Source organism: Elaeis guineensis, chromosome 8 (genome assembly GCF_000442705.2).
Source record: "Elaeis guineensis isolate ETL-2024a chromosome 8, EG11, whole genome shotgun sequence".
NCBI classification, from domain to species: domain Eukaryota; kingdom Viridiplantae; phylum Streptophyta; class Magnoliopsida; order Arecales; family Arecaceae; genus Elaeis; species Elaeis guineensis.
Window position 1 is genome coordinate 77,481,374 of NC_026000.2, and position 23,677 is coordinate 77,505,050.

A 23,677-nucleotide genomic window follows, 5' to 3' on the forward strand; every position below is an offset into this window, starting at 1 on the left:
CAACTTCTGGATCGGCGAAGAAGGCAAGGATAGAAGAGACAGATCCGATCGTGCTTCGCCTTGATCACCCAGAGCCCATGCTTATGGTACATCTTCGACCGCGAATACTTTTCGATCCCACAGAAGGGGGAAGCAGAAGGGGGACTAGAAGAAGAAGTCAGGTGCTTAAAGCAATCCTCGATGATGGCTGGAATCAAGAGTTTGAAGTCTGATGATGTCGAGCTTCCTTGGAGTTTTTTGTCTTTTATTCTATGTATTCCTTTCCTTTCTTATTGCTTTTTTTTTGGCCTTCAAAGGCTTTGTAACACACACTTTACTAATGAAATGAAAAGAAATTTTTCGTTACCTTGTCCCTTCTTGTATTAAGTTATCGTTTACCGAACTTCTTTTGTCTTTCGTCTTATTCGACGTCGACGTTGTTTGTAATTCCTGGTCATCACCGTATTGATTCGCCCTTAGGGACTGGAGATTTTCAACAAGAATTTTCTTCCTCGTTGAGATGAGGTCCCTTGAACCTCAGATGTAGTTCATTTATTTATTTATTTTTTGTGTAGCTCATCGCTTTTTTTTCTTCTTTTTTGTGTTAGGGCGAGGGTTTTTTCTTCTGCTCCTAACGGGATTGTAGGGGTGTAGAGGAGTTGCTGAGGGGCTTTTTCTTCATCCAATTTCAAATGACCAGATCTTTGTTTGTGTCAGGATGAGGTTCTCCTCCTGTTCCTGCCACAATCAATTTCAGCTCATGTTAACACGAGGTCGGCTGTGGGGGCACGTAAGGGCAGTTGTAAGGGCCTCTCCACCCATCTGGTCTCTAAATAATCGGGCCTTCTACTTTGCTTATATTAGGATGAGGTTCTCCTCCTGTTCCTAACATGGCTGTAGGGGCACATAAGGGTTGTTATAAGGGCCTCTCCCCCATCCGATCTTTAAATAATCAGACCTTCGACTTTGCTCATGTTAAGATGAGGTTCTCCTCATGTTCCTAACATGGCTGTGGGGGCACATAAGGGTCGTTGTAAGGGCCTCTCCCCCCATCCGATCTTTAAATAATCGGGCCTTCGACTTTGCTCATGTTGGGATGAGGTTCTCCTCCTGTTCCTAACATGGCTGTGGGGGCACATAAGGGCCATTGTAAGGGCCTCTTCCCCCATCCGATCTTTAAATAATCGGGCCTTCGACTTTGCTCATGTTAGGATGAGGTTCTCCTCCTATTCTTAACATGACTGTGGGAGCACATAAGGGCCGTTGTAAGGGCCTCTCCCCCCATCCGATCTTTAAATTACCGGGCCTTCGACTTTGCTCATGTTAGGATGAGGTTCTCCTCCTGTTCCTAATATGGCTGTAGGGGCACATAAGGACCGTTGTAAGGGCCTCTCTCCCCATCTGGTCTTTAAATAATCGGATCTTTGACTTTGCTCATGTTAGGATGAGGTTCTCCTCCTGTTCCTAACATGGCTGTAGGGGCACATAAGGGCTGTTGCAAGAGCCTCTCCCCGCATCTAGTCTTTTAAATAACCGGACCTTCGACTTTGCTCATGTTAGGATGAGGTTCTCCTCCTATTTCTAACATGGCTGTGGGGGCATATAAGAGCCGTTGCAAGGGCCTCTCCCCCAATCCGATCTTTTAAATAATCGAGCCTTCGACTTTGTTCATGTTAGGATGAGGTTCTCCTCCTGTTCCTAACATGGCTGTGTTTTGATTGTCTGAAGGAGCTACTCCCTGTTGTTACAGGCTCATGCCAAAAGAAAAGATATGCAAATATGAAAGAAACTTTTATTTAAGGCAAAGTTATTGGTAATACATTCGTAGATTTTTCGAATCCCATAGTCGCAGAAGGCCTGCTCCCCATCGAGATCCTCCAGAGATGGAGTTGATGATCCCGATTGGAGGCTGATCTTCAGGCTTCTATTCCCTCCTTGGCGGCTCCGATTGTGGCAGGGCCCTCGACCGATCTTCCCTACCTTCAAGCCGACGTCGAATGAATCTGTCGAGCCGACCTCGTTTGATGAGCTCCTCAATCTCATCTTGGAGCTGAATGCACTCCTCTGTGTCATGGCCGTGGTCACGATGATAGAGGTAGAACTTGTTAGGGTTGTGCTTTTCGGGGTGTGTGCGCATCCTTTCCGACCTCGGCAACTACTCCCTGACCTCCATCAGCACTTGGGTTTTCGATGCATTAAGAGGGGCGTAGCTATAGAATCTTCCTTGGGTAGAGCTCTGCTGAACCCTGTGGTTCGGGCTCCTCTGCTTACAAACTCGAGGAGGAGTGCAGACACGCTTGTGTCCGGGGGGAGTTCGAGAATGTGGCCGAGCTTCACTTGGCCCTTTTTCAACTGCAAGCTTGCTGGAGTCACCCACCTGCCGCTCCTTCGTGGCCTCCTCGTCCTTCAGCTTGAAGGCTTCCTCTGCCCGGGCATATCCTTCAGCCCGAGCCAGTAGATCAACGAAGTCCCTGGGATACTTCTTTTTCAGGGAGAACAAAAGATCGTTCTTTTGAAGACCGCTCTTCAGGGTGGCCATTGCAACCGATTGGTCTAAGTTTCGGACCTCCAATACGGCGGCATTAAAATGATTGACGTAAGTTCAGATGGATTCTTCCTCCTTTTGCTTGATGTTGATGAGGGACTCCAAACCTCTCTGGAGATTCCGGCTACTGATGAAATGAGCAACAAACTGGTGGCTCATCTGGTCAAAGGAGAAGATAGTACCCGACTTCAGTGTCGAGTATCAATTTCTTACTGCTCTCTTCAAGGTAGACGGGAAAGCTCGGCACAAGATGGCGTCTGGCATGCCATGGAGTGGCATCGTTGTCTGGAAGGCCTCTAGGTGGTCAACCGGATCTGAGGTCTCATTGTAGCTCTCGAATTGGGGGAGCTTGAAGTTCGACAGGATTGGTTCCTGCATAATTATCTGAGAGAAAGGAGGGTCAGTGCAGATGTCCTCACCGTAAGCAGTGGGAGCACGACGGAGCTCTTCGATCCACCGGTTCATCTCCTGGAATCTTTGATCCAAGAGGTCCTCTCGACTGCGAGTCTCAAGGGTCTTCTGGTGGAATGGAGGTAGGGACTCTCCGGGGGTGGAATCATGATCGGACGGAGGGCTCTCCACCTTCTGCTTCCCCTTTCTGGGAAGATAGGGCGATTGGCCCAAGTGGCTCGCCCGGTCGTCAGATTCTGAAACTCCGACGATGCTCTTTCCAGCCGCACTGATGCCTACGGCTGCTGTTGCATGGCCTACACTGCTTCGATGAGGCCCCTGACCTGCTGAACCAGCAAGTCAAACTGCTCCATGCCGACTGCCGTTATCGGAGGAGGAAGAGCCTGGAAAACTGGAGACAAGGCCGGAGCTTGCGGAGCTTGATGTTTGCATTTTTATAGTAATTATTATTATTAGTTTTTAATGATTTTGATGAAATTGGTATAATAATTAACTAAATAAATGTAAGAACCTGATATATTTTCTGTCAATTGTAGGTAATTGAGTCAGGTCACACCTAATTGGGCTTAACCATGTTTTAAAGGTCAAATTAAGTGAAATTGGTTGAGTCCGATTCAGCAGGGTTTGTCATCCAGAGTTATCAGGTCTTGCATCAAAATCAGAGTCCATCTTAAAGCAGAATAACCAAATCAAGATATCAATGGACCCCACACCTTATCCTTTTTGACATCATCAGTCAGAAAAGAAACTAGAGGTGCAGGAAATAAATCAAGCAGTTAATCTCTCCCATCTAGTCAACCAATCTAAATTCTGGATATTTTGGTGTGAGGACCCCTAAAAGGTAAGCTACAGGACTCCAAATTGAGCAAGATTAGATCCTATAAAATTTTGAGAGAAGCAAAAAAGGAACATAATTTATAGAATTGAATTTGGACTCCAGATGAGGTGGCTACAGTAGGTCGAAGTTGGTAATAATGTTGGACACAACAAGAAACACCTGATACATCCAGATTCTTCTTAGTGTTTCTTGGCACAAAGATCTAATATGGCAAACAATTTTGGGTGGCAAAGAGCTATCTTGGAAAGAATTAAATGAAAGAAAATTAGAGTCCAAACTAATTCTGCATGAGGAGCAAACTTAGAAAGAATTGAAACCAATTCTTGAAAACTTGATTTGGGCAGCCGAAACCTTACTTTGTTTTGCAGATTTTGTGGACCCAAGAAGGAAGAAATTCTTCTTCTCTAATTAACCATGCCTCCTTTTTTCTTTTACTATGAAATTAGAATAAAATCAGAAAATTTGGGCAGCATAAGGAGTAGATGGCTGGTGGTTGCTTAAAGCCTATCCAAAGGAGGAGAGATTCTATACCAAATAGAAAGAATGATATATAGAATAAAATCATGGAAAAAATACCACTTTAACCCTAGCCTAGCCCTATTTAAGGATCAAAAAATACCAGAAAAAGGGAGAGGAGAATCATCTTTGAAAGCTAGAAATCAAGCAAGGAGAGTTTGGAGTATCTGGAAGATTTGAAGAGAGGATTCATTCGGCTCTGCAATTCCTTCAGAGTTTTTAATTCTTTCTCTTGTTTACTTTGAATTTATTTTCTAAAACTCATTGTTAGGATGATTTTGAAGTTTTATTCAAGTATACTTGAGTTTGATTTTGATATGATGAAAAGCTAAATTTCTAGCTAGGGTACCTGATGTAGCTTGGATTTAATTTCAATTCCAGAATCTTGTATTAATTTTCTTTGTTAATGCAATTATTTGTTATTTGCACTTAATGCTTTTAAGTATTATTATCTTTGGTACTTGATTGATTTTGATTTATAATTGGTACTGGGAAGGAAGATTATAAATTAGAGTTAATAACAAACATCATAGGAATAATAATTGAAGCGGGAGCAGAAGATTTGACCTGTGGGATCTTGAAAATAATCACTGTGCTTATTGAACTAATTGAAATCTATTTTACTATTGGAAGATAGATTATAGATTTTAATTAGTATATTTAATAAGACTCGAGAGAGATTATTAAATAATTTAGGATTATTTATCCTTACATTAATAATTAAATTTATATTATTAATCAGAATAGCTGGAATTGATAATTGGTCCAAGTGAAATCAGATATACCCTAGTGCTTTATCAATCGAATTTTGATTCAGCTTTCATTGAGTTCTTTAGAGTTAATTTTATTTTTCACTGTCATTCAGTTTTGATCATTTAGATATTAGTAAAATTAGCATTCATTTTTGGTAATTAAACTCAGTCCTCATGGGAACAATCTCTTATTTATCATTATATTACTTGAGCAATTTCATGCACTTGCAAAATAGGCTAACAAGTTTTTGACGTCGTTGCTGGGGACTGGTGCTTTAATATCAAGAATAGTTGATTTTACTAGTAATCTAGATATTTTATTTCTTAGATATTTAAAAAAAAAATCACTGACATTTCATAACGCTTAACTAATATAGTATAACCAAAAATATATATAAAAAAAAAATCAAACTTGATTGGACATCTTGTTTCTTTGCATTGCATCTCCATAATTAACTTTAAGGGCACTTAACCCATTAATCAGATAAGGTGGGGATTTGATCATCCTTCTTTAGCCCAAAAAACCACATCCTTCATCCTGCATAACCTAGACCTTAATCTAAAATCAATTAAACGTTGGCCCTAAGATATTCGAGCTCAATAGGACAAGAAAGCCTTAAAGTTAGATCGGGTTCAAATTGATTAATTGCTAGGTGTCTAAGGCAAGTGGTTTAAGAAGGTGGTTTTCAATTGGTTCCGTTGTCTGACCTGACCAACTCAGTTATTTTCTAAGAAAAGCAACAAGTAGGGGACCTCCCACATCTTACACTTACCTGGCCGAGATAGTTAATCAGTTTTGGGCTTGGAGTGCTTGAAGGCGATCTTGGAATAGTTAGGAGCTGTCTTAACCCTAGGATAGAAAGTCTATTTTGTGCTAACTTGTTTGCCATTAAAAGTTAAACCTAATTAAAACACTCTTCTCTTTCATCTCTAGATTTAGGACTCCTTAGGACTCATCTCTAGAACTCTTTTCTTTCTTTTTCCTCTTCTCTCTTCTCTTAAAAAAAAAAAAGGGATAATAATCTTTCAAAATTATAACTTGGAAAAGAGAATCGGGTCGACTTGTGAGAATTGAATCAAACCCCATTTCAAGTCAAGAAATTGAACGCACTTGTAAACAAAACATTAAAGCAGTCAGAGAAGGGAAGAAATCTGAGGCAAAAGTAGATCCAGAAATGGCTGAAGATCCAAGGAGAGAAGTAATCCTAGTAGGGAATAATGAGGTTGCTAGAGAGGCAAACCCCAGGGCACTGCAAGATTATGCCATGCCTACCATGAATGGAGCTTCATCTAGCATCACAAGACCACCTGTGCAAGCAAACAACTTTGAGATCAAGCCTGCTTTGATCCAAATGATCCAGACAGCAGTTCAGTTTGGAGGATTGCCCAATGATGACCCTAATGCGCACATTGCAAACTTCTTGGAGATATGTGATATCCTTAAGCATAATGGAGTGTCAGATGATACAATTCGGTTAAGATTGTTCCCGTTTTCACTTAGAGACAAGGCTAAAGTATGGTTACAGTCTCTTCCTGCTGGCTTGATCACCACTTGGAATGACTTAGCATAAAAATTTTTGGCAAAATTCTTTCCACCTGCTAAGATTGCCAAGTTGAGGACTGACATCCAAACCTTCATGCAATTCGACATGGAGACCTTATATAAAGCCTGGGAAAGGTTCAAGGATCTGCTTAGGAGGTGTCCACACCACGGGCTGCCTAAATGGTTGGTTGTGCAAACCTTCTACAATGGGCTGAACAACCATACCAGAATTAATATTGATGCTGCTGCTGGAGGTTCATTGATGGGGAAGTCGATTGATGAGGCCTATGATCTTTTGGAGAAAATGACCAACAACAATTACCAATGGCCCAATGAGAGAAACATGGCGAGGAGACCTGCTGGAGTTCATGAGATAGACGCTATTACTGCACTCAATGCAAAGATAGACACTCTTTTCAAAAAATTAGATCATTTGTCTATTAATGCTGTTAATACTCGTGTGCATACCTGTGAGATGTATTCTGGGCAACATGCTACTCGAGATTGCCTGATTGACAGCTCATTCATGCCTCCAGTACAAGAACAAGTGCAATATGTGGCAAACCAAGGAAGGCAACAGAATAATCCATACTCAAACACCTACACGCCTGCCTGGAAGAACCATCCAAATTTTTCCTGAGGAAATCAACAGTAACAACAGAATTATCAGAATAGAGGACCACCTGGTTTTCCACAGCAAGAAAAGAAGTCTAACCTGGAAGAATTGGTTGCAACTCTTACTAAGGCCACTACTGATTTCATGGGTGAAACTAAGGCAAACTTTCAAAACCAGCAAGCTACCATTAAAAACTTAGAAATACAAATGGGACAATTGACCAACATGGTAGCTAACAGAACTCAAGGGTTATTGCCTAGCAATACTGAAACGAACCCGAAGGAGCATGTGAAGACAATTACCTTGAGGAGTGGAAAATAACTAGGGGAACAACAAGAGAAAGATCTTGTTAAAGAACAAGTAAAGGAACAAATTCAAGAAGAGACTATGGTCAAAGAGAAGCTAAAAGAGAAAAAGGAAGAGCTAGTAAAGCCCTACAATCCACCAGTTCCTTTTCCTCAAAGGCTCAAGCAAAGTAAGGATGACAAGAACTTTCTGAAGTTTTTGGAGGTCTTCAAGAAACTACACATAAATATTCCATTTGCGGAGGCATTAGCTCAGATGCCTAGCTATGCCAAATTCTTGAAGGACATCCTTTCCAAAAAGAGAAGGCTAAAGGACCATGAGACAGTCATGCTCACCGAAGAGTACAGTGCAATCATTCAGAACAAGTTGCCATCAAAATTAAAGGATCCAAGGAGTTTTACAATTCCATGCAATATTGGCAATATCGAATTCACTAAAGCATTGTGCGATTTAGGTGCTAGCATTAACTTAATGCCTTTATCTATTTTCAGGAAGCTTGGACTAGGGGATGTGAAACTGACCAGTGTCTCGTTACAACTAGCTGATCGATCGGTGACATATCCTAAAGGTATAGTGGAGGATGTATTAGTCAAGGTGGATAAATTTATCTTCCCAGTGGATTTCATTGTCTTAGATATGGAGGAAGATAGAGAGGTTCCTTTGATATTGGGGCGTCCATTCCTTGCAACTGGCAAGGCACTTATAGATGTCCATGAGGGTAAGCTTACTTTAAGAGTGGGACAAGAAGAGGTAATTTTTAACATGCTTAATTCTTCTAAATATCCACTTGAGAATGATGAATGTTTTAGATTAGATGTGATTAATAAATTTGTTAGTGAAATAATTGACAATTCTGAATATGACTTGATTGATGGTGTTAAAAATAAATTTGAACAGTTAATTGAGCATGTTGATGTATTAAATGATGTTGAGAAAATACAGGATTCAATAGAGGCTAAGCCAAACCCCAAGCTTGAGCTTAAGCAGCTCCCTTCTCACTTAAGATATGCATTCTTGAGAGACTCATCTATTTTTTCTGTCATTATATCTGCTCATTTGTCTGCTAAACAAGAGAAAAAATTGTTGCATGTGTTGAAAAAGCATAAGAGAGCACTAGGTTGGTCTATTGATGATATTAAGGGAATTAGTCCCAGTATATGCATGCATAAAATTTTAATGGAAGAAAACTACAAACCTTCAATTGAGCATCAATGTAGGTTAAATCCTAATATGAAGGAAGTAGTTAGAGCTGAAGTAATAAAATTACTTGATGCAGGAATTATCTATCCTATTTCTGATAGTAGTTGGGTGAGTCCTGTTCAAGTAGTTCCTAAGAAAGGGGGGATGACTGTTATTACAAATAATAAAAATGAGCTAATACCCACTAGAACAGTCACTGGTTGGCGTGTGTGTATTGATTATAGAAAGTTAAACAAAGCCACACGAAAGGACCATTTTCCTTTGCCTTTTATTGACCAGATGCTTGAGAGATTGTCTGGATATCCCTTCTACTATTTTTTAGATGGTTATTCAGGATATTTTTAAATTCTTATTGTACTTAAGGATCAAGAAAAAACTATATTTACTTGTCCATATGAAACATTTGCATATAGAAAAATGCCATTTTGGTTATGTAATGCACCTGCAACTTTTCAAAGATGTATGATATCTATATTCTCTGATATGGTTGAAAAATTCATTGAAATCTTTATGGATGATTTTTTAATTTTTGGTCCTTCTTTTGATATGTGTTTGACTAACCTCTCCCAAGTTCTACAGCATTGTGAAGAAACTAATCTTGTATTGAACTGGGAGAAATGTCATTTTATCATGCAGAAAGGAGTAGTTTTAGGCCATAAGATTTCATCTAGAGGGATAGAAGTAGACAAAGCAAAGGTGGAGGTCATTGAGAAATTACCACCACCAACATCTGTTAAAGGAGTGAGGAGTTTCTTAGGGCATGCTGGCTTCTATAGAAGATTTATAAAAGACTTCTCTAAAATTACCAAACCTCTTTGTAAATTATTGATCAAGGATGCGCCTTTTAAATTTATTGATGAGTGTTTGGTTGCTTTTAATAGGTTAAAGAGAGAATTAATCTCAGCTCCTATCATCACTGCACCTGACTGGAATCTACCATTTGAACTCATGTGTGATGCAAGCGACTATGCTATAGGAGCAGTCTTGGGACAAAGAAAGGAGAATAGACTTCATGTGGTATACTATGCGAGTCGAACACTGAATGATGCACAGTTGAACTATGCCACCACAGAGAAAGAGTTGCTCACCATTGTTTTTGCTTTTGATAAATTTAGGCCATATCTTATAAGAGCAAAAACAATAGTGTATACTGATCACTCAGTAATTAAATATTTACTTGAAAAGAAGGATGCGAAATCGAGACTAATTCGTTGGGTGCTCTTATTGCAGGAATTTGACTTGGAGATTAGGGATAAGAAAGGAGCAAAAAATCTTGTAGCAGATCACTTGTCTCGGTTAGAGTTAAGTAAAGAAATTGAAAACACTGAGGTACCCATTAATGAGTCATTTCCTGATGAGCAATTATTTGCATTACTCACATCTAGTACACCTTGGTATGCTGATATTGTTAATTTTAAGGCATGTGATATTATTCCTCCTGAATTTAATTACCAGCAAAAAAAAAAATTTACATGATGCAAAATATTATTTTTGGGAGGATCCATATTTATATAAGTATTATCCAGATCAGCTTATTAGAAAATGTATGCCTGATGATGAAATTAAAAATATTTTAAAATACTGCCATTCATTAGAGTGTGGAGGCCATTTTAGACCCAACAAAACAGCTGCTAAAGTATTACAGTGTGGTTTTTATTGGCCTAATCTGTTTAAAGATGCTATTGCTTTTGTTTCTTCTTGTGACTGATGTCAAAGAACTGAAAATATTTCTTTTAGATAGGAAATGCCACTAACCAATATCCTTGAAGTAGAACTGTTCGATGTGTGGGGATTAGATTTTATGGGATCTTTTCCACCTTCTCATTCAAATCAATACATCCTAGTGGTGGTGGATTATGTATCCAAATGGATTGAGGCAGTAGCACTTCCCTCTAATGATCCCAAGAGTATGCTCAAGTTCTTAAAGAAATACATATTCACACACTTTGGTATTCCAAGGGCTATCATCACGGATGGAGGTAAGCATTTTTGTAATCGTTATTTGGATTCTCTATTGACAAAATACGGTGTTACTCATCATGTAAGAACACCATATCATCCCCAAACAAGTGGACAAGTAGAGATCTCCAATCGTGAAATTAAAAGAATATTGGAGACTACTGTCAACTCATCAAGAAAGGACTGGTCCCTAAAATTAGATGATGCATTATGGGCATATAGAACAGTATTCAAAATGCCAATTGGGATGTCCTCGTATCATCTAGTTTATGGAAAAGCATGCCATTTACCTGTGGAGCTAGAGCATCGAGCTTACTGGGCAACTAGGTTGCAAAATTTCAATATGGAAGCTGCTGGGGAGAAAAGGTCATTACAGCTTAATGAACTTGATGAGTTCCACCTCCATGCATATGAAAATATAAGAATTTACAAGGAGAGAACGAAAAGATGGTATGACAAGCATATTATGAGGCATGAATTCCAAGCAGGATAAAAGGTGTTGCTGTATAACTCCTGCCTAAAGCTATTTCCAGGCAAGCTCCGATCTAGGTGGTCAGGTCCATTTGAGATTATACAAGTTTTTCCATATGGAGCTGTTGAGCTGAAGAGTGGTGATAGGACCTTCAAGATCAATGGGCAAAGGTTGAAGGAATACATAGATGGAGGATTTGAGCAACCAAAAACCTCCATGTCACTAACATAATGCATTGGGATAGTCAAGCTAACAACTATAAACTAGCGCTTCTTGGGAGGCAACCCAAGCAAAATTTTTTTATTTTCTTTATTTTTTGAGTCAATTTTAATCCTCGCTATATTTTCAAGATTTGAATGGATGTTGTTCACTTTTTGTAGGCACATTGAAGAAGATAAAAGAGATGAAATGACTGAGGATGAGTTGCAAACTCGCACAAGCGCATAGGCACGCTACAAAGGGGAGTACCCCTAACCTTTAAGAATGCCTTGCTATAATATGTATTGTGATGATGATCTTGTCATTGAGCACAATGTCCAATTCAGATTTGGGGATGCATTTGCATGAGCATTTCATGTTAATAATATAGGATTGCCATTATGTTTGCATCTTTATCTTTATTTTTTAATAAAATTTAATTAAAAAAAATTGGAATGTTGATTCATTGATCACTTGTAAGGATATAGAGGGGGATAATTTTGCTTTTGTGTTATTGTTTGGCTATCTTAGCTTTAAATTTGGAAGTCAAATTCAGGGATTGACTGTTTTAAACTTGTAAATACTTAAATAAAATATCGTATAGGAGATAGTTACTTTGCTTCGCCAATCCTATTTGTGAGCTTTGTTACAATAAAATGTAGACAATTTACTTGGGAGAAATGATATAGGCATTCCTTTGGCATACCCTTTTTGACCCCTTGTATTTTCTTTTCATCCTATCTCATATCTACTATTCATATTTTTTGAGAATAAATTGATTATAATGGTTAGAGCATACTGAATTTTTAGTTTTCCTTCCATTCAAAAAAAAAAAAAAAAGCACAATCTACTCCGCTGTTTCAAGTTGTCTAGTAACTAGGAGCATTCATGAGCCCCATGTTTGGTTTTACGTCAAACAGTGACTTGAATTATGAGTATGCAAAGCACTTTGAGTATATGACTTACTGAGTAATCGGGTGCCTTCATCGCCAATGTCGGTATTCAAGTAAAAAGGCAAATGATGACTTAAGGAAGAGTGCCAAAGTGTATAGGCTTTCTAAAAATATAAAATAAAACAAATAAAGGAAGGGATATAAAGTATAAGTAATTGAGTATGCTTTAATTTATTGTGGTTGATTTATTTTCACTTATGTGACCATAACCATCATTCTTGTTGCTTGCTTTCCATTTTTTAAACCCGAAAAAGTCCTATTGATCTTATGAGTACGTTGTTTGCACTATTGGAGATGGGCTGATAAGATTTTGCATTCAGGATTGGATGTTTGAATCGAATTATTTTATTAAAACCTAAAGGAAGCAGGGTAGCTATTGATTATGCGTAATTTTATTTGAGTATGAATGAGTTTGGAATAGTTAGCTTGTGGGTTTGTCTTTCGGTTTTGAGTTGGGGTGGTTAAGCCATGGCATTTGGGTATTACTCCTTTGTGTCTAGATGGATTTTGAGTATATTAATGTTAAATAAAGTTTTTAGCATTAATTTTTGTTTTAGATTCTCCATTTTTTATTTGGACTTTTCTTTTGCTTGGGGACAACCAAAAACTTAAGTTTGGGGGTATTTGATGTATTGCATTTTTATAGTAATTATTATTATTAGTTTTTAATGATTTTGATGAAATTGGTATAATAATTAACTAAATAAATATAAGAACCTGATATATTTTATATCAATTGTAGGTAATTGAGCCAGATCACACCTAATTGGGCTTAACCATATTTTAAAGGTCAAATTAAGTGAAATTGGTTGAGTCCAATTCAGCAGGATTTGTCATCCAGAGTCATCAGGTCTTGCATCAAAATTAGAGTCCATCTCAAAGCAGAATAACCAAATCAAGATATCAATGGACCCCACACCTTATCCTTTTTGGCATCATCAGTCAGAAAAGAAACTAGAGGTGCAGAAAATAAATCAAGCAGTTAATCTCTCCCATCTAGTCAACCAATCTAAATTCTGGATATTTTGGTGTGAGGACCCCTAAAAGGCAAGCTACAGGACTCCAAATTGAGCAAGATTAGATCCTACAGAATTTTGGGAGAAGCAAGAAAGGAAAATAATTTACAGAATTAAATTTGGATTCCAGATGAGGTGGCTACAGTAGGTTGAAGTTGGTAACAATGTTGGACATAACAAGAAACACCCGATACACCCAGATTCTTCTTAGTGTTTCTTGGCACAAAGATCTGATATGGCAACCAATTTTGGGTGGCAAAGAGCTATTTTGGAAGGAATTAAATGAAAGAAAATCAGAGTCCAAACTAATTCTACATGAGGAGCAAACTTAGAAAGAATTGGAACCAATTCTTGGAAAACTTGATTTGGGCAGCCGAAACCTTACTTTGTTTTGCAGATTTTGTGAATCTAGGAAGGAAGAAATTCTTCTCCTCTAATTAACCATACCTCCTTTCCTTCTTTTACTATGGAAATCAGAATAAAATCAAAAAATTTGGGCAGCATAAGGAGTAGATGGCTGGTGGTTGCTTAAAGCCTATCCAAAGGAGGAGAGATTCTATACCAAATAGAAAGAATGATATATAGAATAAAATCATGAAAAAATACCACCTTAACCCTAGCCCTAGCCCTATTTAAGGATCGAAAAACACCAGAAAAAGGGAGAGGAGAATCATCTTTGAAAGCTAGAAATCAAGCAAGGAGAGTTTGGAGTATCTGGAAGATTTGAAGAGAAGATTCATTCGGCTCTGCAATTCTTTCAGAGTTTTTAATTTTTTCTCTTGTTTACTTTGAATTTATTTTCTAGAACTCATTGTTAGGATGATTTTAGAGTTTTATTCAAGTATACTTGAGTTTGATTTTGATATGATGAAAAGCTAAATTTTTAGCTAGGGTACCTGATGTAGCTTGGATTTAATTTCAATTCCAGAATCTTGTATTAATTTTCTTTGTTAATGCAATTATTTGTTATTTGCACTTAATGCTTTTAAGTATTATTATCTTTGGTACTTGATTGATTTTGATTTATAATTGGTATTGGGAAGGAAGATTATAAATTGGAGTTAATAACAAACATCATAGGAATAATAATTGAAGTGGGAGCAGAAGATTTGACCTGTGGGATCTTGAAAATAATCACTGTGCTTATTGAACTAATTGAAATCTATTTTACTATTGAAAGATAGATTATAGGTTTTAATTAGTATATTTAATAAGACTCAGGAGAGATTATTAAATAATTTAGGATTATTTATCCTTGCATTAATAATTAAATTTAGATTATTAATCAGAATAGCTAGAATTGATAATTGGTCCAAGTGAAATCAGATATACCCTAGTGCTTTATCAATCGAATTTTGATTCAGCTTTCATTGAGTTCTTTAGAGTTAATTTTATTTTCCACTGTCATTCAGTTTCGGTCATTTAGATATTAGTAAAATTAGCATTCATTTTTGGTAATTAAACTCAGTCCTCGTGGGAATGATCTCTTATTTATCATTATATTACTTGAGCGATTTCGTGTACTTGCGAAATAGGCTAACAGAGCTCGCTGAGATCTGACCGTGGAGGTCGTGGATCGCCTGGTGGATGCCTTTCGGGGAGGCATCAGGTGGAGATCTAACAGGAGAAGGAGAAGAAGATGTCAGAGAAGATGACCGGAGACGGTCCTGTTGAGCACTCCTTTAAGAACAAGGGTACTGCGAAGACACAGGCCCCTTCCTCTAGCACCAATTCTGTTGGTGTAGAATTTCGCCGATGTTAGAGAAGCTGGAGTCGAGAGGATTGCGTCCGCCATCGAGACCTGCAAGGGAAGTCTAAACTAGAGTTGGGGGTACTCCGGCAAGACCCTCCGACGCTCAAGTCAGTACTCTACCTCAACAGAAATGGAGCACTCAAATAGGATTTTAGCAGAGTTTCGAGATAGAGTTTTGAGCTTAGAGAAGAACGTATCTAGGGGTCCCTTTTTATAGATGGAGAGCATAACTGATTGACAGCGACGTCTGTAACCGCCTGGTAGTGGGCCGTTCGGGGCCACGTGGAGATTGTTACAGAGAGTAGTGGCGTCAGGGGGCCGTTCAGGGCCACGTGGAGTTTGTTATGGAGAGTGGAGTAGTATCTGTTGTCGTGACTTGTCAGAGAGTAGTGGAGCCATGCGGAGTCTGTTACAGAGAGTGGAGCAGGATAGTGGCCATTGTCATGACTTGCCAAAGAGTTCGGGCCTGATGGCTGAAGCTCGGTTGGGACATCTGATGGAGCGGAATGGCACTCTGTCTCAGCAATCCAGGAGAAACTTGGATGTTTTAAAGGTTGCTGATGAGTCTACTGTTGTCGAATGCCTTGTGTGCTGATGCTACAGGCGGGAGTCATCTGCTGTAGAAACTTGGACGGAGATTTTCTATTGGTGAAGTTCGGTAGAAGTCCGATTGCCAGAGAAGTCCGTCTGAGATTTGCTTGATGTGGAAGCTCATCTGAAGATTGTCCGTCGGAGAGGTCCAGTTTCATGAGGAATCTGGTAGGGGGTCGTCCGACAGTGGAGTTCGGATGGCGTTGTGGAGGTTTGTCCACTGGAGGAGTCTTGAGGACACTGTGGAAGGACGAACGTCGGAGGAGTCCAGAATTTAATATTCAATTTTACTGTAGAAGTTCGGACGGAGTCCAACTTTTGTCGGAGTCTGAAAGGAGTTCGCTTATTGTAGAAGCTCGGATGAAGATTGGTTGTCATAGAAGCTTGGATGGAGACTTCTTATTGTAGAAGTCCTGCTGCTGGAGAAGCTCGATCATTGATGAAGTTCGAAAGAAGTTCGGAGTAGAGATCCAACTGGTGGGGCCTTTTCGTTGTAGAAGTTCGTCTGTGATCCATCCACTGTGAAAGTTCGGATGGAGTCTGACTCTTGTAGGAGCTCGAATGAAATTCGAAAGGCAGTCGACCGTCATAGAAACTTGGATGGAGTCTAGTTACCGTAGAAGTCCTACTGTTGGAGAAGCTCAGACTTTGACGAAGTCTGGAAGAAGTTTGGAGAAAAGTCATTCGTGGTCGGAAGAAGTCTAGAAGAGATTCGGAGAATGGTCGATCACTGTAGAAAACTGACTGATAATGAAGCCCAGAGAGCATTTGGAGCAATTCGGTAGATGAATGGGGGAGCTCATTATCGGAGAAGTTCAGATGGTGTTATGGAAGCTCAGACGATCGAGGGAGTTCAGAAAGATACCATACAAGGTTGGAAGCCGGAAAAGCCCTGGAAGGGTCAGCCTTTTACAAACTTCGGCTAGGGGTATTTTATACCTAACAGATACTGAAAGGTCTTTTAATATTTGTAATTCATTGCAGATTCTGCAAGTCAGTAAGAGATTTGAAGAAGGCAAAAGATTCTTTAATGTTGGAGATGGAAGATCAGTTCTAGTTCTAACATTAGGGACTATTAAGCTTATATTCAAGTCTAATGTAATTGTTCTAAGTGAATGTTACTTCTGTCTTTTTTTATTGAATATTATTTCTGTAGGCCTTTTGACCATGTACGGTTATGAACTTTCAATAAAAAGAAATAATTTTAATATCATTATGAATGGTGTTAATATGATGAATGGACAACTGAACAATGATATTTACATATTATCACAATCTGTTAGTGTAATATATACATCCCACAAATGCCCTAGAATTAGTGATGTCTCCAATATCTACCTTTGGCATTGTAGGTTAAGTCATGTTAATAAGAACAGAATAAACAGGTTGACACAAGAGAGAATCCTTGAAGTCAGTGTTTGTAAATCACTCCCAACCTGTGAGTCTTGTTTTCTTAGAAAAATGACCAAATCATCTTTTACTGAAAACGGTGAGCGAGCCAATGAAGTTCTAAGTCTGATACATACTGATGTATGTGGACCTATGAATACTAGTACTAGAGGTGGATATTATTATTTTATTATATTTATAGATAACCTATCGAGGTATGGGCACGTCTACTTAATGACACATAAGTCAGAATCATTTGAAATATTCAAACAATTTTGTAATGAAGTAGAAAAATAAACTGAAAAAAGTATTAAAATTTTTCAATCTGACCAAGGAGGAGAATACCTCTCTAGTGAGTTTCTGATATACTCAAAAGAGAATAAGATTTTCTCACAATAGAGGAATCGAATTCTATTAGATATGGTTCAATCCATGATGGGCTTTGCAAGTCTGTCGATTTATTTTTGGGGATACGCACTAGAGTCGACTTGTTATATTTTAAATAAAATTTTGAGTAAGTCTGTAAGTAAAACACCACATGAGATGTGTGATAAGTGGTATATTTTTGTATTTATTGTAGATATTTTTGGTAATTTATGGTGCTAACATCTTCTTAAAAATATAATTTTATGAATAAATTAATTTTTTTTAAAAAAATAAATAATTTAAAAAAAATAAAATTATAATATATTTATGAAAAATAGATGTTAATTTAATTGAGCAATTTAAGCACCAAAATTATAAGAAATTTTTGAAAAATTTAATGCATATTTTTTCTTATTTTTTAGGCAAAAAATCAAAGCAAAAATCGAGCCAAAATATCCTAAAAAATAAAAAATATTACCTTCGATGATGGTGAACCGGTCGCTTGATCCACAGAGCCAGGGCGCGGTCCACAGGAAACTTCACGCGGTCCACAAGCGCGGCTCACAGTGAGAGAAAAATTTTGGGTGCGATCCAACAGCTGAAATTCATCCTGACCCAGATCTGATGGTCAGCATCCATTGCTGGTTTATAAGAGGACTCTTCTACATGATCCAACAGCCCAGAAGTAATCCATCAAGCATTCAGACGGCTAAGGACATTTTCGACTTTGAATAGGAGATCTTTTGCATGATCCGATGGTCAGAACTTCATCAAAATCTAGATCGGATGACTGAGAATGAATCTGACTGAGAGAAGGATTAAAACTATGGATTTTTATCAGATTTGGGCGGTTCAAGCTCCATCCGACGGTCAGAAATATTCATAAGAGATTAATATGATTTCTAAGGGTTTTAGGACTCCTTTTCCTACCAAAAAATTATAAAAAATTCATCTATAAATAGGAAGTTCGGAAATAAGTAAGAGTAGAAAAATTGAGTAAAAAGTGTAGAAAAAAATAGAAAAAAAATTAGATAAATTTAAGGACCCAAAGAAAAGAAGGAGAGAAGCCAGTTCGCTCTATGGAGTACGACGGAAGACGGAGAGATCATCAACCATCTTCTCGATGAGGCTAAGCTGATCAACTTCAGATCTTTATTACAGTTTTATTTTTATTTTATTTTATTATTCTTTTTAAATTTCTTGTACTTGAATTTCAATTTCAATTAATAAAAAAATTATTTTCTTGCACTTTAAATTCCTATCTTTTATTTTTTGCAAGTAGATACTAGGATATAGTTAGTAGATCTTAGTACCTGATTTATTTTATACCTTTTAAATTCTTGTTATTTATTTTTATTGTAAGTAGATGCTAGGATCTAGCTAGTAGATCTTAGTACTCGATTTATTTTTTGCACTTTTAATTTTTATTTTTCAACTTAAATTATTTTCTCTAAAATTTTATTTTTTTTATAAAATCAAAGATTTCAAATCAAAATCCTACCTTCTCTGTAGATTCAACCCGACTCACTACTTTTTATATATTTTTAATTTTGATTGAAGTTAGAATTTGATTGATAATCATGATGTCCTAACGACAGCATCTTGACCTTATCAATTTTTGGCACCATTGTCGGGGAAGGCATCAATTTTAATATTTGATTTCTTTAATTTTTTTATAAATTTAACTTACTAACTTTTTTATTTTTTTATCTTTGTGTAGAAAAAAAATTCAAAAATTCAAAAAAGAAAGGTAGAAAGCTTCAAATTTTGCTTGGTGAGATCAATCCTAATCCTAATCCTAACTATTTTTTTAGTATTAATTATTATTTTTTTTAAATTAACCTAAAATTTATCCACATAAATCTAATAAAAATTATATGACAAGAGTAGTAACTTAATTGTTAGAAGCATTCATCATCTTAGATCTTTTTTTGATGATTGTTGGAGACAAGGTAAGCTTTCAAATTTAATTAATTTCATGCATCTAATTTAGTTGCATAGAACTCCTTGTTTGAAATTGATTGTACCTATTCATCTCAAATCAATTTAAGAGCAACACCCATAATAAGATAAGATAAGAATTTCATCACCCTTCCTTAACCCAAAAACAACCAACTAGCATCCCGCATTAACCCAAGTCTAACTAAAATCAAGTAAACATGGGCCCTAGGATCAATTGAGTTCAGTTTGAGTATTGTGATCAAGTCAAGTATAAAGTAAGTTTGGACTCACCCCTGAAACTAGTGTCTAAGGCTAGAGGTTACAAAGGCTCTGTCAAAGTGGACTCATGGTTATTTAATTGATTCCATTAGCTTGCCTGGCCAATTCAATTGGTGTCTAAGGCAAGCAACGGGAGGACCCCCACGACCTCACCTCTTATCTGGCTAGTTGAAGGAAGTGAGAACAAATCCAATTTATATCTAGACTAAGTCACTCTACATCGAACTATTAGGTCTAAGAAACCTATAAGTGTCTAGGTTTAACTTTTTGCTAACTTGATTGTAATTAACACTTAACCACAACTAATTCTTCTCATCTTACGTCTTTAGGTCTAAGACTTTTCTTAAGGATCTCACCTTTAGAACTTTTCTCTTTTTTTCTTTTTTCTTCTTTTTCTCCTCCTTCTTTAAAAAAAAAATCTTAACAATACACATATTAGGGTTTGCACCAATACATGCACGGTATAATTTTTTCTGACCTAGTTGAACCTAATCCTGAAATTGAATGACTGATCTATGCTAAACATGATAATCAAATGGTTAGAAATTCTAAGAACCACCTAGGCAGATGAAGAAATATTTTATTCTTTCCATCTATAATCCATCGATGTTCCCATCATTCTATAGGATCAAATATTTTGACTCTAGTCCTGAGGTTGATTTGAACCTGCTAATCCAAAAATTAGATAAAGTCAACCTTCTTATAGATAAATGCCTAGCCTTAGATCTGCAATCTCCTATGCAATATGTGGGGAAATTCAGTGCAGGAGTAAAATGATAATTTTAAAACTTTTTCAAAATCATGATTTTACAGTGAAAAAATATTAATTAATCTAATTAATTAACATAAATTTATCCTACACTAGGATCTAAATATGATATATAGCATGCATGCATTTAAATTTAAAATTCAAATTCGAACAGTAAACACTTTACTGTAATGTGTTCAGAACACAATACCTTTATACGGGTAGTAGATCGCCGCAATCTGATCACCGTTGGAAGAGTTTGATCATCACGATGTAGCCACACAGCATGTCTGGCCTCTGCGGATCGTCCACACGAAGCTTCCAGTCTGATCGACTCCTCACGAGTGCTAGCTCGTTGTAGAGCCCTTTGGACGGCCAATGCTGATCAAACTCCTTCGATCGATGTCTGTCGATTCTTCAGACGCTCCGAATCATCAACAGACATACTTGAGAGGATGTTGAAGATCTCTCTGAAATTTGTGAGCTCACGACACTCATAACTCACCTTCTCACTTCCCGAACCCCAGGCTAAAACTCTAGGAAACTCACCGGAAACCTTGCAACCACTTTTCTTTCTTTTCTTTCCTTTTCTCTTGGAAGGATATGGACTTCCTTCTCACGCACAAGACTTCCTCATACCCCAAAATTTTTCTCCAAAAATCTTCTTCTTGCATGCCCCACTCTTCTCCTCCTTCTATAACAACGTCAAAAGTCTTATCCAAAAGAAAGGATAAAGATGAGTAATTGCACATTTGAATTCAAATCAAATTTTGAATTCAAATGGACACCAACTCATCCCTTATCCACTAAAGGCATGAAGCATGATTTAAATTGTGCATGGAGTGATTTCATGAGAAACCTTTTCTTATGTAATAAATGGGGCATAAAAAAAGGGATAAGGTGTAAAGATTGATTGCCCATTCAAATTCAAAATTTATTTTGAATTTGAATAGCCAACCAATCATCCTTATCCATTCATTTGGCACATTAAAGTGGGGCATGGAGAGGGCTTGGCATGAGGAAATAATTCATGAGAAGTTCCTTCTCATGAATTCAAATGGGTGCAATGGAAGTGAGGTGGCGCATGGAGATTGGGTCAAGGTTGTTTCATTATTTAAACCAACCTAATTGAAACAAATAAGTTAGGTCCAATTAGACTAATTTAAATCAAACTTAAATAGACTTAATTAGGCTCAACAAAATTCTAATCAAATCAGAAATTGACTAAGCCCAACCCCTGATCAAATCAGGGACCAAACCATCTCGACGATTATGCCAACTCTTAACCTAATCGGGTAAAACCCAACTAAATCCAATTCAATTGGACTTGATCCAAAAATAATTACTCAATAAAATTAAGTTAATTAGTGATCAAATCACTAATTAAACCTCTCATAAATACTGAGTCCAAATTCGATGGGCAATCGGGCATCAAAATTCATCGATATGTAACCCTGATCGAAAAGTCCCAACCAGTGAGACTCTTGACCCCGGTACCCATAATGTGTAGAACTCATGATCAGAGAATCCTGATTCTCGATCACTAAGTCCCAAACATGTAGGATTCTACACCAGCCATCAGATCAGATAGGAACCTCTAATGTGTGTGACCTCGCAGGTTCGAACCTAAGCCGGTAGCACAGGAATCAATTCCTGTACTAATCGAAGTGATCATCTAGCAATGGTACCCGACATTCGGATAGGTCAAAGAGTCGCAATCACAACACTCAGAACCTACATGAATATGGTTACTGTATAATTCATCTTTTTGACCCCTGTGTTTAGGACGACTCAGGGTTAAACTATCAACCCTGATCAGATCATCCGAATCGTGCTCAACTCAAACAGTCCTGTGACTCCTCACAAGGACTACCCTAACCAAGATTTTGCTAAATTGAAACACAACTGTACACAGCTCTTAAACTGGAGTGGTCAATCCAATCTTGACACACGCACCGACAAGTCAAGTACTTGACTACACCCAGCAGCCTTCCGTCACGGAATTAAAAATTCAGGTAGTCCAGTGCCTAAGTATAGTGAGTTACTTGCAAGTCACCATGGCGATCTCAGGTCAGAGGGATATTTATACCCATATTCCATCGGAGCAAATCTTGACAGTAGAAATAGCTCCAGAGTCGATCACGTTCAGTGCAGATGTATCCTTACATCTCACCTGTATGCCATACCAGTATCTCCACACTCATTGGTTAAGAGGACAACCAACCTATATGGCACACAACGACCTATGCTTGATAAACGTTATCATCCTTGGTAACAACGTATCATTTGGTCGCGAACAGATTTAAGGACTAACAACAAATCCTCCTTTGTCGAGTCTAAATAGTTCTAAGGACTTCACAACAACATAGGAGTTCATTAGAAGATGAAACATTTTGTGATGAAAAATATCAAAATAATTTTTATTAATTCATAATTCATGTACAAATATAAAAATAAGCACAACCGTTAACAGGCTGATGATTGGCTTTGGAATACTATTCCCAACAATCTCCCACTTGGCCTAAAGCCAATCGGTGCAGTATCTAATACCCATCTTCGACTTGTAGTTATCGAACTCCTTCACCGCAATGGCTTTAGTGAATGGGTCAGCCAGATTCTCCTTTCCGTCGATCTTCTGAAGATCGACGTCACCTCGATCCATAATTTTTTGGATAAGATGGTAGCGGTGCAGAATATGCTTCGTCCGCTGGTGTGCCTTTGGTTCCTTCGCCTGAGCAATGGCTCCAGAGCTATCACAGTAGAGCAGAACTGGACCAACAAGGGAGGATGCTACTCCGAGCTCGGTGATGAATTTTTTCAGCCACACTGCTTCTTTGGCAGCATCTGATGCAGTGACATACTCCGCCTCGCAAACTGAATCAGCCACTGTGTGCTGCTTGAAACTTTTCCAGCAGATAGCCCCACCATTAAGGGTAAAAATAAATCTCGATACACTTTTGCTGTCATCATGATCAGACTGGAAATTAGAGTCTGTAAACCCTATAAGTCTCAAGTTTGATTCACCATAAACAAGCCACTGGTCCTTAGTATTTCTTAAATACTTCAGGATGGTTTTAACAACCTTCCAGTGATTCTCCCCTGGATCAGATTGGTATCTACTCACTACCCCTAGTGAGTATGCCACATCTGATCGTGTACATGTCATGGCGTACATGATAGATCTCACTGTCGAAGCATATGGAATCCTACCCATATGCTCTCTCTCTTGAGGTGTTGTCGGACAATCCCTCTTCGAGAGAAAAATTTTATGACCTATCGAAAGATAGCCTTTCTTAGAATTCTCCA